Raw genomic sequence first — 12935 nt, forward strand, 5'->3', positions numbered from 1 at the left:
TTCTAAGCAACTTCTTCTCCAATATTTTTATGAAGGACTCAATAACATGGAGAGAAATATGATAGATGCTGCCAGTAGTGGAGCCCTTGGAGACATGACCCCTGCTGAAGCCAGGAATTTAATTGAGAAGATGGCTTCCAACTCCCAACAGTTTAGTGCCAGAAATGATGCTATTGTCGTTAGAGGAGTGCATGAAGTAGCCACGAATTCATCTTCATCAGCTGAAACTAAGAAGCTTGAGGGTAAACTAGATGCCTTGGTTAACCTGGTAACCCAGCTGGCCTTGAATCAAAAATCTGTACCTGTCGCAAGACTCTATGGTTTATGCTCCTCTGCTGACCACCATATAGATCTTTGCCCTTCTTTGCAGCAATCTAGAGCAATTGAACAACCTGAAGCTTATGCTGCAAACATCTACAATAGACCTCCTCAACCTCAGCAGCAAAATCAACCACAACAGAACAATTATGACCTCTCCAGCAACATATACAATCCCGGAGGGAGGAATCACCCTAATCTCATATGGTCTAGCCCTCAGCCACAACAACAACAGCCTGCTCCTTCCTTCCAAAATGCTGCTGGTCCAAGTAGACCATACGTTTCTCCTCCAGTGCAACAACAACAACAGCAATAGCAGCATCAACAGAGACAACAATCCACTACTGAGGCCCCTCCTCAACCTTCATTGGAAGAATTAGTGAGGCAAATGACAATATAGAACATGCCGTTTCAGCAAGAGACTAGAGCCTGTAACGACCCGCCTCGTCGCTACGGTATCCACACTCTAATATTCGATAATTTCAATTTTTATAAAAAGAACTCCCTTAATTTTTGCTTATGAAAATAGAAGTGATTTTGTCACAACATAAATTCATCCAACAACACGCCATTACTTAAGTGAATATGCATAATTACATAGAAACAATAATTCGGTACATGTCATACACATAACGAAAATTTAATATGTTCATATAATTAAAATTCCAGTTTTACATCTTTAACTCAACAAAATAAAACTTAAAAACCAACTACGGAGGAGTTGATTACAAAACACAACTCTCTCCCAAAATAACGCCAACGTCATCACGTCGGCTCGGCGGCTCCTCACCAGAATCTTACTCCCTACACCCTGCCACTGTCATTCTGCTCCCATGAACAAGATTCGTGATCATCACAGGTATCAACCACACGATACAAAATTGCAAGGGTGAGTTTATTATAAAAGAACCAATACCAATTCCAAATAACCACAATTAGCAAGAAACATAGGCAAACATGATAAGCATACACAAAAATCATTATTCAACACTCATATCCAACAAATATTCATCATTCACATCCAACAATTACTCATCATCCATCCATGGACTCAATCAAGACTGCACAAAATGATGCATGCACCTGACTCAACACTCAGATGCAATGTGGTACGTACCAACAACAACCAAATCTCAGGAAATAGCCTAAGCGTATCCACATGACACTCTCACTTAGGGAACTGTGCTGAGTTTGTCGAGACCACCCGGTTGTGCACGTAACAGTCCCCCTCCCATAGGTGATCAGCCTGGGAGCCCAAAGGTGTTCCCTACCAGGTGACAGCCCCCTAGTACAAAGTACACTTGGCCACAATTACTCTATTTCTTGTGTCGTATGAGCTATGATCATGGCCAAAAGTAAGTGCCAAAGACCATGGACCAATTAAAGCGCCTAAGCATCCCCTCAGAAATGCTTAGATTCTCTAACCATGCTAGTTACCCACGTCTGGGCCATCCGACAAGGTCAGTGCACTCTACCCCCCATGACATACACACCATACGACGTATGTGTTTGGCCAAAAGCTAGTGTCAAAGACCCTGGAAGGTCAGTGCACAGTGCCCCCCACGAACATACACAACATGCACATGCTAATGCATTTCCAACATCAATCAACATTCCATTTCCATGTCATTCTCAACATAAATATCATCTCGTCTCAATGACGTTATCAACAACAACAACAACCTCATTTTATATTCACATATTCATCAATAATAACAATTCATGTTGACATGGTCTTTATTAACAACATCATCTCAAATCAATATCATCATAATCATCATTATCATCACATATCAATTAAAATCCTCAATAGCAACATCAACAACAAATTGCATTTCACACATATATACATATATATCTTTCATGCCTGAGATTCACACTCACAGGTCTTCAAACAACACAAATCAAACAAACACAACAATATCATTCGTCACAACACACATATATATATCGCATCCCATTAGTTAAAACATAATTTTCTTGAAAGAAAAATCAGCATGCAACAGGGACAGGCAGATATCCTCATAGCTAGGTTCCCTGACCCTAACTATGGTGTTATAATGGTAAATTTTATAATAAACTCCCCTCACCTATCGTGAGCTACCCCACGGATTCCTCGTCGCGTCACTTGAAGATTCCTTTTCGTCCTTGCTCGTCGATTCCATGCAAGCCTCTACCATACCAAAACGAAGGAGACTTAGTATGGATTTCAGAAAACAAAGCTAGTAACAGTGCTCTGGGTCAAACACCCACATCACTACATGAAAGAGCTGAGAGCATTTCGGGTTTTATAAAGGAACATCATTTGGAAATTCTGACCACGCCAATGTGACCGGGGTTCAGTGTAGGTTACGAAAATAACATGCATTTCATGAAAGGATAACGTTTACAAAGTCTCTTTCTCTAAGGTTTTTCAAAGGAAGCATAAGACATGCAATGGCGGTTCCAAAGTCAGAAAAGATGAAAAGACAAGATGAAACTAACAAGAAACAAGAATAGAACCATGGTTACCTCAAAAGAAAACGAAAGGTCAGATTAGGGTTTCGTTCTCTACCGAAACCGCAAGCCAAGTTGGAAGATTCTGCTTCGGTTGAAGGGTTCCTCTCGGTGTAGGGTTTCAATGGAGAACAACGATGGTTTGTGGTGGCTAATGGTGGCTATGGGTGATGGAGAAAGTGCTTGGGACTTTATAAATGTCTTTGGAAGAAAGAAAGAAGAAGAAATAACGTTTTTCCTAAGCTACACGGAAGCAAAGGCTGAAGTGCATAAATAAGAAATGCTCTCGGGAACGGAAGCTTCTAGCAGACTATAGACATCTGCTTAAAGATCCCAACGGTCAGATCATGGAAAATTGTCTTTTGAAGTTGCAGACCAAATTTCGAGAAGATCTAACGGTTAACGAAGGCTGGGTAGCGTTTTTACCAAGGTAGCTTCATGTAGCTTTCTCTAGAAGCTTCATTAAGAGGCTTCCTCCAAAAGCTTCCTCGTGGCTTCTTTGAGAAGCTTTCTCAAGAGGCTTCTTTGAGAAGCTAGATCCTTACCTATCCACACCCCTCTATTAACTAAATTAACCTCCTTAAAAATAATTATGGATGAAAATAACGCAACAAATAATCAAACACCAAACATAATTACTAATAATATATAGATATATATATCAGGGTGTTATAGAACATGCAGTTTCAGCAGGAGACTAGAGCCTCAATTCAGAGTTTAACAAATCAGATGGGGTAGATGGCCACCCAGCTGAACCAAGCTCAATCACAAAACTCTGACAAGCGGTCTTCTCAATCTGTCCAGAATCCCAAAAATGTGAGTGTCATTACATTGAGGTCGGGAAAGCAGTATCAAGGACCTCAACCAATAGCATCTTCCTCATCCACAAATGAACCTGCCCAACTTCACTCTACTCTAGAAAAAGATGATGACAAAAATTTAAAGAGTAAGTTGCCTAACAATTCCTATGCAGGTGAATCTTCTACTGGTAATTCTGACTTGCAGCAGCAGCATATCCCTCTTCCATTCCCTCCAAGAGTAATTTCCAACAAAAAAGTGGAAGAGGCGGAGAAGGAGATCTTGGAAACATTTAGAAGAGTAGAGGTAAACATACCTCTGCTGGATGCAATAAAGCAAATTCCAAGATATGCTAAATTCTTGAAAGAGTTGTGCACTCATATGCGAAAGCTTAAAGGAAGTGAAAGAATTAGCATGGACAGAAATGTCTCCGCATTGATTGGTAAATCTGTTCCCCAAATCCCTGAAAAATGTAAGGATCCAGGTACATTCTGCATACCTTGTATTATAAGGAACAGTAATTTTGACAATGCCATGCTAGATTTAGGAGCTCCTATTAGTGTTATGCCTCTGTCTATTTTTAATTCTCTATCTCTTGGTCCTTTGCAGTCAACTGATGTGGTGATTCATTTAGCTAATAGAAGTGTTGCCGATCCTGCTAGTTTCATAGAGGATGTCTTAGTTAGAGTTGGTCAACTGATTTTCCCTGTTGATTTTTATGTTTTGAATATGGAGGAGGGATTTTCTCAAGGATCAGTACCCATCATTCTAGGCAGACCTTTTATGAAAACTGCTAGAACTAAGATAGATGTATATGCAAGCACATTATCTATGGAGTTTGGTGATATAACTGTTCATTTTAATATTCTCGATGCTATGAAACACTCATCTGAAGATCTTTCTGTATTCCGTGCTGAAATAATTGACCATATTGTTGATGAATACATGACTGATCTTCATTCTAATCTGCATGCCTGTCACTCTTCATGCATTGAATCTGAATTTGTATTTCATCATATGTCTGAATTTGATGTTGAGAGTGAATCTGAATTTGATACTGATTACATGTCTGGTGATGTTTTACCTCTTGAGATTGATTTTATAGAGTCAGATAGAACTAACCATGCTTTAGGAAGTTCATATACCTCTGACTTTCTTTATGAGGTACAGGCTGAGAAACCATCTCTTTCTACCATTATCCAGCCGCCCACACCAGAATTGAAGCCTCTACCATCAAATTTAAAATATGCTTACTTGGATGATAGCAAAAGTTTTCCAGTAATTATATCTGCCTCCCTTGTTGATGAGCAAGAGGAGAAGTTGTTATCAGTTCTCAAGAAGCATAAGAAGGCTATAGGCTGGACCCTAGCGAACATTCCTGGTATTAGCCCATCCACATGTATGCATCGGATAAATTTAGAGGATGGGGCTAAACCAGTAAGGCAGCCACAGAGAAGACTTAAACCGGTGATTCTTGATGTAGTGAAGAAGGAGGTAACCAAGCTTTTGCAAGCTGGAATCATTTATCCTATCTCCGACAACCAATGGATGAGTCCTGTCCAGGTAGTCCCGAAGAAAACTGGCCTCACCGTGATAAAAAATAAGAAGGAGGAGTTGATTCCTACTCAGGTGCAGAACAGTTGGAGAGTCTGCATCGACTATAGGAGGCTGAACCAGGTTACCAAAAAGGACCATTTTCCCCTGCCATTCATTGACCAGATGCTTGAACGCTTGGCAGGTAAATCTCACTATTGTTTCCTTGATGGTTTTTCTGGTTATATGCAAATCACTATTGCTCCTGAGGATCAGGAAAAGAGCACATTCACCTACCCCTTCGGCACTTTTGCCTATAGGAGGATGCCTTTCGGCCTGTGCAATGCCCCTGGTACCTTCCAGCGGTGCATGATCAGTATTTTCAGTGATTTTTTAGAAAATTGCATAGAGGTGTTTATGGATGATTTCACTGTATATGGATCCTCTTTTGATGTTTGTTTGGATAGTCTAGAAAAGGTTTTGAATAGATGCACTGAAACTAACCTTGTTCTAAATTTTGAAAAATGTCATTTTATGGTTGAGCAAGGTATAGTTTTAGGCCACATTATTTCCAATAAGGGCATTGAAGTAGATCCTGCAAAAATTTCTGTTATTTCACAATTGCCTTACCCCTCTTGCGTGCGAGAGGTGCAATCTTTTCTAGGTCATGAAGGATTCTACAGGCGCTTTATAAGAGATTTTAGCAAAGTAGCCCTTCCACTATCCAACTTGTTGCAAAAGGAGGTGGAGTTTGACTTTAATGATAAATGCAAAGAGGCTTTTGATTGCCTCAAAAGAGCACTAACTACCACCCCCATCATCCAGGCACCCGACTGGACAACCCCTTTTGAGCTTATGTGTGATGCATCAAATTATGCATTGGGGGCTGTCCTTGCTCAGAAAATTGATAAATTGCCTAGGGTGATATATTATGCTTCTAGGACTTTAGATGTTGCCCAAGCGAATTATACTACTACTGAGAAAGAGCTACTAGCCATAGTCTTTGTTTTTTAAAAATTTCGTTCTTATTTGCTTGGTACTCACATTATTTTTTATATTGACCATGCAACTCTAAAGTTCTTGTTGAAGAAGGTTGATTCAAAGCCTAGGTTGATCTGATGGATGCTCTGGCCCCAAGAGTTTGACTTGGAGATCCGTGATAGGAGTAGAGCACAAAATTTAGTTGCTGATCATTTGAGTTGGATCGAACGTGTGTCTGATGAGGACTCACCCAGTCAGGATGATTTCCCAGATGATCATTTGTATATATTGTATAGTATTTATGATTCTTTTTCTACTCCCTAGTTTGCTAACATTGTAAATTATGTAGTTGCTTCTGTTTTTCCTCCCTTAGCATCTAAGGCTCAAAAAGATAAAATTAAAAGTAATGCTAAGCATTTTATTTGGGATGACCCCTACTTGTGGAAATTGTGCAGTGATCAGGTCATTAGGCGATGCATTCCAGATCATGAGATTCCTGCAGTTCTGTCATTCTTCCGCATCGGGAGGTCATTTGGGTGTTCAAAGGACAGTTCGCAAAGTGCTTGAATGTGGATTTTATTGGCCCACCATCTTTAAAGATGCGTGGAAGACTTGTAGCACTTGTGAGCAGTGTCAGAGAGCAGGAAGTGCACTTACATGGCGACAACAAATGCCTCAGCAACCCATGCTGTTCTGTGAGGTGTTTGATGTCTGGGGCATAGATTTCATGGGTCCTTTTCCCGTCTCTTTTGGTTATGTTTATATTCTCCTTGCAGTGGATTATGTTTCAAAATGGGTGGAAGCTGATGTGCCATCATTTTCTTCTATTTTCTAAACCCTTTTTGCACCATTTTAATTATTGATTGGTCTTAATTGTCAATTAATTAGGCAGTTTTATTATTTGGGCTCATTTAGCTAATTTGATGTTTTTAATCTAATTTCAGGAATTAATGAAATATTGGGCTTAATCCAGATTTTGGTTGTGGACTTGAAGAGGGCAAATAAAGCAGCGCTTACCTTAGTTAATTTCTAATTAGGAAATTTCGCAATTTTATTTTATGTTGTTCAGTGTTTATTTCGTTTTGGGCCAGAGTATTGAAATAGGGCCCAGTGACTTTGAGTGACTCTTTTTAAATAGCTGCCTTGGGATTCGTGCAGGGCATTCTATTCTGTTATGCTATTCATTATTCAGAGCTTTGTTTTAGGGTTTTCGTTTTTCTGTTTTGACGTTTCTGAGTTCGTAATGCAATTTTACGTTTTCTGCCTCTAATTACGAGTTCATTCTTGCTTCTTCTTCTACTTTCATTTACGTTTCTGTTCATTTACGTTTCTGCTTCATGTTTCATTTGCGTTTTTTGTTTGAATCCATGGAAGGCTAGATTTTTTGGTGTTGTTTCCTTTTGAGGACGAAGCCCAACTCTCTTTGAGGTTTCGTTTGTAATGTGGTTTCCTGGCAGTTTTCCATTCACCAGTTATCCCAATTTCGTGAATATTAATCAGTGCACGCTTCGTGTTCGATTAATTGCCTCTGAGCCTAACTTGCGTTCATGCTTAATGGACGAAGGGCTAACTGGTGTATGTGGTGCCTAATCACGTATTGAAAACCCTAAGTTGATTTTCGCTTAGTAAATTGAAATAGGGTTGGATTAAGTGGTTGACTGTTAGGGACGGATTCTCCATAACCCAGGATAAGAGAGTGGCTTCTGAATCAGAGGAAACAACCCGTTTTTAGTATTAGTAGTTTCGTATTCCATTTTATTTGTTCTGCTCTTTAATTACCAAACAACCAACCCCCCCCCCCCCCCCATCGTTACTGTTACTGCAAGTATATTATGAACATTTGGCTTGTCACTGCTCGTTGGGAAACGATCTAGGATCACTTCCTAGTTACTGCATTTTCATGTTTATTTGATTCGGGTACGGCCTCGATCAAATTTGGCGCCGTTGCCGGGGAGCAGTGTCCAAAGGTTCATAATAGCTAGCTAGTGTTGTGTGTTTAATCCTTTCGTGTTTTATGTTTAATTGTTAGTATTGTGTTAGTATGTGTGTTAGTGTTGATTAGTGTCCTGGTATTTTGTTTAATGTGTGTTCTGTTTCAGTTTTACCATTAAGCGTTTCCCCTGTTTCAGTTTTGGGTGTTTTGCTGTGAAGATTGTGCTTGAAAACAGAGTAGTAGTAGAAATCAGCTTGCGGAAAAACAGAGTAGTAGTAGAAATCAATTAGAGACGGATTTTAGCGACCACCCATGCTGAATTAATTGGGATTTTTTGTTTTAGTAGCTAGGGTTGTTATTTTTGGCTGAATTTTTTTGTGGTAACTTCTTTTAATCCATATTTTGTGGGAAAAATAGCTAGAGCCTTTAGTTTGGTCAGATTTGAAAGTTCCAAAAAACTAGCAAATTTTGTGTTTGTCAAAACTTCAAACGGCCATAACTTTTGCTCCGGTTATCAGAATCGCAATTATTATATATGCATTTGGGGTAGAAAAAAATTTCCTACGCCATGGCAGCCGGCCAAGCCGGCTGAGGTCTCCATCATCCAAAAAAAAGCGATTCTGTCAAAAGTTTTTTATTTTTCAAGTTTTATTCACTTATTTTTCTTAACCTACCATTTTTAGCTTTCATAGTTAGACTTTGAATTTTTGTCTGAAATTTTTTGTGCTATCTTCTCATCATTTTATAGGGTTGCTCACAAAATTTCAAGTCATTTGGATATCATTTGAGGGTAGCTTTAGTTCAAACCTACACCTTTATTTACATGACAAGGCAACTAGTTGTGTGCATGCTGAATGTAGTGTATGACTAGAGGCAATCCATCTGACTTACAACCCTTTGATCCTGAGATAGATAGGACATTTCATAGATTAGTTAAGCATCATTTTATACCTTTTGATCATTCTGAGCATTCCATAACTGGTGAATCTGTGCATTCTGTTATTGGTGATTTTGAACATCCTGATCTTGAGCATTATAATTTTGAGCATTCTGATTCTGAGCATTCTGATTTTGCACATTCTGAGAACATGGCACAACCTCCACCTCGTGAGAGGACTCTAAGGGAAATGGCTGCACCTGATTTCACCTACGAAAGCTTGTGCATCCAATACCCTGATGAGGATGTCCCATATGTTCTTAAGACTGGACTGATTCATTTGCTTCCAAAGTTTCATGGCCTTGCAGGTGAAGACCCGCACAAACATTTGAAAGAATTTCACATTGTCTGCTCCACCATGAAACCCCCAGATGTCCAAGAGGATCACATATTTCTGAAGGCTTTTCCTCATTCATTAGAGGGAGTGGCAAAGGACTGGCTGTATTACCTTGCTCCAAGGTCCATCACGAGCTGGGATGACCTTAAGAGAGTATTCTTAGAAAAAATTTTCCCTGCTTCCAGGACCACAGCCATCAGGAAGGATATCTCAGGTATTAGACAACTCAGTGGAGAGAGCCTGTATGAGTACTGGGAGAGATTTAAGAAACTATGTGCCAGTTGCCCCCACCATCAGATTTCAGAACAGCTTCTTCTCCAATATTTTTATGAAGGACTCAGTAATATGGAGAGAAGTATGATAGATGCTGCCAGTGGTGGAGCCCTTGGAGACATGACTCCTGCTGAAGCCAGAAATTTAATTGAGAAGATGGCCTCCAACTCCCAGCAGTTTAGCGCCAGAAATGATGCCATAGTCATTAGAGGAGTGCATGAGGTAGCTACAAACCCATCTGCATCATCTGAAACTAAGAAGCTTGAAGGCAAACTGGATGCGTTGGTCAACTTGGTAACCCAGCTGGCCTTGAATCAGAAATCTGTACCTGTCGCAAGGGTTTGTGGTTTGTGCTCCTCTGCTGACCACCATACAGACCTTTGCCCTTCCATGCAGCAACCTGGAGCAATTGAGCAGCCTGAAGCTTATGCTGCAAATATTTACAATAGACCTCCTCAACCTCAGCAGCAAAATCAACCACAGCAGAACAATTATGACCTTTCCAGCAACAGATACAACAACCCTGGATGGAGGAATCACCCTAACCTCAGATGGTCCAGCCCTCAGCAACAACAGCAGCCTGCTCCTTCCTTCCAAAATGCTGCTGGCCCAAGCAGACCATACATTCCTCCACCAATCCAACAACAGCAACAACCCCAGAAACAGCCAACAGTTGAGGCCCCTCCACAACCTTCCCTCGAAGAACTTGTGAGGCAAATGACTATGCAGAACATGCAGTTTCAGCAAGAGACCAGAGCCTCCATTCAGAGCTTAACCAATCAGATGGGACAATTAGCTACCCAATTGAATCAACAACAGTCCCAGAATTCTGACAAGCTGCCTTCTCAAGCTGTCCAAAATCCCAAAAATGTCAGTGCCATTTCATTGAGGTCGGGAAAGCAATGTCAAGGACCTCAACCCGTAGCACCTTCCTCATCTGCAAATGAACCTGCCAAACTTCACTCTATTCCAGAAAAAGGTGATGACAAAAATTTACCTAACAATTTCTGTGCAGGTGAATCTTCTTCCACAGGTAATTCTGATTTGCAGAAGCAGCACATTCCCCCTCTTCCATTCCCTCCAAGAGCAGTTTCAAACAAAAAAATGGAAGAGGCAGAGAAAGAGATCTTGGAAACGTTTAGAAAGGTAGAGGTAAACATACCTCTGTTGGATGCAATAAAGCAAATTCCAAGATATGCCAAATTCTTGAAGGAGCTGTGCACTAATAAGCGGAAGCTTAAAGGAAGTGAACGGATTAGCATGGGCAGAAATGTCTCCGCATTGATTGGTAAATCTGTTCCTCAAATTCCTGAAAAATGCAAAGATCCAGGTACATTCAGCATACCTTGTATCATAGGGAATAGTAAGTTTGACAATGCCATGCTAGATTTAGGAGCTTCTGTTAGTGTTATGCCTCTGTCTATTTTTAATTCTCTATCTCTAGGTCCCTTGCAGTCAACTGATGTGGTAATTCATTTAGCTAACAGAAGTGTTGCCTATCCTGTTGGTTTCATAGAAGATGTCTTAGTTAGAGTTGGTGAACTGATTTTCCCTGTTGATTTTTATATCTTGAATATGGAAGATGGATTTTCTCAAGGATCAGTTCCCATCATTCTAGGCATACCCTTTATGAAAACTGCTAGAACTAAGATAGATGTTTATGCAGGCACACTGTCCATGGAGTTTGGTGATATAACTGTTCATTTTAATATTTTGGATGCTATGAAATACCCATCTGAAGATCTTTCTGTATTTCGTGCTGAAATAATTGACCATGTTGTTGATGAATACATGACTGATCTTTATTCTAATCTGCATGCCTCTCACTCTTCATGCATTGAGTCTGAAATTGTACTTGATCATATGTTTGAATTTGATGCTGAGAGTGAATCTGAGAGTGATATTGATTGCATGCCTGGTGGTGGTGTTTTACCTCTTGAGATTGATTTTATAGAGTCAGATAGGACTAACCATGTTTCAGGAAGTACACATACCTCTGACTTTCTTTATGAGGTAAAGGCTGAGAAACCATCTCCTTTTACCACTGTCCAGCCGACCACACCAGAATTGAAGCCTCTGCCATCAAATTTAAAATACGCTTACTTGGATGATAGCAAGAGTTTTCCAGTGATTATATCTGCCTCCCTTGCTGATGAGCAAGAGGAGAAGTTGTTGTCAGTTCTCAAGAAGCATAAGAAGGCTATAGGCTGGACCCTGGCGGACATTCCTGGTATTAGCCCATCCACATGTATGCATCGAATAAATTTAGAAGATGGAGCTAAACCAGTAAGACAGCCACAGAGAAGACTCAACCCAGTGATTCTTGATGTAGGGAAGAAGGAGATAACCAAGCTTTTGCAAGCTGGAATCATTTATCCTATCTCCGACAGCCAATGGGTGAGTCCCGTCCAGGTAGTCCCGAAAAAGACTGGCCTCACAGTGATCAGAAATGAGAAGGAGGAGCTGATTCCTACTCGGGTGCAGAACAGTTGGAGAGTCTGCATTGACTATAGGAGGCTGAACCAGGTTACCAAAAAGGACCATTTTCCCCTGCCATTCATTGACCAGATGCTTGAACGCCTGGCAGGTAAATCCCACTACTGTTTCCTTGATGGTTTTTCTGGTTATATGCAAATTACTATTGCTCCTGAGGATCAGGAAAAGACCACATTCACCTGCCCCTTCGGCACTTTTGCTTATAGGAGGATGCCTTTCGGCCTGTGCAATGCCCCTGGTACCTTCCAGCGGTGCATGATTAGTATTTTCAGTGATTTTTTAGAAAATTGCATAGAGGTGTTTATGGATGATTTCACTGTATATGGATCCTCTTTTGATGGTTGTTTGAATAGTTTGGAAAAAGTTTTGAATAGATGCATTGAAACTAACCTTGTTCTAAATTTTGAAAAATGTCATTTTATGGTTGAGCAAGGTATAGTTTTAGGCCACATTATTTCCAATAAGGGCATTGAAGTAGATCCTGCAAAAATTTCTGTTATTTCACAATTGCCTTACCCCTCTTGTGTGCGAGAGGTGCGATCTTTTCTTGGTCATGCAGGATTCTACAGGCGCTTTATAAGAGATTTTAGCAAAGTAGCCCTTCCACTGTCCAACTTGTTGCAAAAGGAGGTGGAGTTTGACTTTAATGACAGATGCAAAGAGGCTTTTGATTGCCTCAAAAGAGTGTTGACTACCACCCCCATCATCCAGGCACCCGATTGGACATCCCCTTTTGAGCTTATGTGTGATGCATCAAATTATGCATTGGGGGTTGTCCTTGCTCAGAAAATTGATAAATTGCCCAGGGTGATATATTATGCTTCTAGGACTTT

The 12935-nt window shown here is 40.4% G+C and overlaps 1 non-coding gene across 1 annotated transcript; it reads right to left on the minus strand.

Annotated features, from left to right (window-relative positions):
• Window positions 1–9525: 9525 nt before the first annotated feature.
• LOC114372697 lies at window positions 9526–9632 on the minus strand. The gene has a single exon (XR_003658268.1). It is a non-coding gene; the product is annotated as a small nucleolar RNA R71 (small nucleolar RNA).
• Between the last annotated feature and the right edge of the window lie 3303 nt (window positions 9633–12935).

The sequence above is a fragment of the Glycine soja genome, chromosome 10, assembly GCF_004193775.1.
Source record: "Glycine soja cultivar W05 chromosome 10, ASM419377v2, whole genome shotgun sequence".
NCBI classification, from domain to species: Eukaryota; Viridiplantae; Streptophyta; class Magnoliopsida; order Fabales; family Fabaceae; genus Glycine; species Glycine soja.